Source organism: Seriola lalandi, unplaced genomic scaffold (genome assembly GCF_002814215.2).
Source record: "Seriola lalandi dorsalis isolate HSWRI2012SDOR001 ecotype SW California unplaced genomic scaffold, Sedor1 jcf7180002049912, whole genome shotgun sequence".
NCBI lineage: Eukaryota > Metazoa > Chordata > Actinopteri > Carangiformes > Carangidae > Seriola > Seriola lalandi.
This window is the reverse complement of record NW_019520465.1, coordinates 1-1404: the sequence shown is the minus strand read 5'-3', so window position 1 is coordinate 1404 and position 1404 is coordinate 1. Positions and strand designations below refer to the sequence as shown.

The following is a 1404-nucleotide window of genomic DNA, read 5'->3' as shown; positions in this document are numbered from 1 at the left end:
AGCTAACAGACCTGTAGCTAACAGACCTACAGCTAACAGACCTGTAGCTAACAGACCTACAGCTAACAGACCTTTAGCTAACAGACCTGTAGGTAACAGACCAGCAGCTAACAGACCTACAGCTAACAGACCTGTAGCTAACAGACCTACAGCTAACAGACCTGTAGCTAACAGACCTACAGCTAACAGACCTACAGCTAACAGACCTACAGCTAACAGATCTGTAGCTAACAGACCTGACACAGTCCAGTCCAGTGCTGGTCCACTGGGAGAACCTGAAGACCTGGAGAGAAGCATCCAGGTGAAGCAGAACAGTCTGCTCTGACTCCTCTCTGTTCTTATTCTCCAGATGAGGAGGTGGAGGATCAGGAGCTGAACCCGTTCTCCTTCAGAGAGTTTCTTCGCTGGAAGAACCAGGATCCACATCAGGAGCCAGAGCAGGAGCACCAGGAGGAGCAGACACAGGGCCAGGTATGAAGACCAGAGTCTGCAGCAGAAGAAGAACATGACATCAGTGTGACTGACTGACTGTGTCTGTAGTCCAGCAGCTCTCAGAGGGTGTTTGATGTCAGGAACTTGACCTTGGACCCTGACGCCCAGACCTGTTTCTTCTCCGAGCCCTCCCTGGCACCACAGGTAGATTGACATCATCATTGACGTTATGAGAACAGGAAGTAATGACATGTGAACTTTGTGAATCATTACTGACACAGTCTGTCCAATCAGGAGGAGGAAGAGGCGGAGGGGTGGGGGCGGGGCTTCCAGTCAGGTGTGGACAGCACCTCCTCCCTCTGTACAGAGGAGGAGGAGGATGAGGATGAAGATGAAGATGAAGAGGAGGAGACCAGGTGAGTTCTGTCTGCTCATCACTGATTGGATGGTTTGTCCCAGGAGAGGAGGAGACTCAGTGATGTTCCTGCTCTGGGAGACTGTAGTGGACTGTGCTGCCTGCAGGAGGCGCTGACACGATGTTATACTGACAAACTCCTCGTGCTGTGTTCATGTCTTTATTGTAATTACCAAATACTCAAGTGTGTGAAAACCAAACAAAATTGAATGCCTCACAGTGGCTTCAGCTTCATGGATTTAGTGTTTTATTTATTAGACCTGAAACAAAGGGGACAGGTAAATCCAGACCAGGTAAATCCAGACCAGGTCTGCAGACTGGTCTTCACCTCAGCGTGTCCAGTATAACACACAGTCTGAACATTGTCACTCAGGTTGAGGTGGCTGTTCCTAATAAACTGAACACTGAGTCTAAATCATCTGAATGAATTAAAATGTCAAACCAGATATGAAAATAATAATGATAATAAAAAATGTTTTAACGTTTTCATCAAAACAGATTCTCCTCAAAACCTGAAGTCCAGCAGAGAGGAGGAGGAAGAGGAGGAGGAGGAGGAG

General features: G+C 47.9%; 1 long non-coding RNA gene across 1 annotated transcript; it reads left to right on the top strand.

Annotated features, from left to right (window-relative positions):
- Positions 1-317: 317 nt before the first annotated feature.
- LOC111649054 (uncharacterized) lies at positions 318-1404 on the top strand. Its single transcript, XR_002760238.2, has 4 exons — positions 318-471; positions 541-636; positions 727-848; positions 1346-1404. It is a non-coding gene; the product is annotated as an uncharacterized LOC111649054 (long non-coding RNA).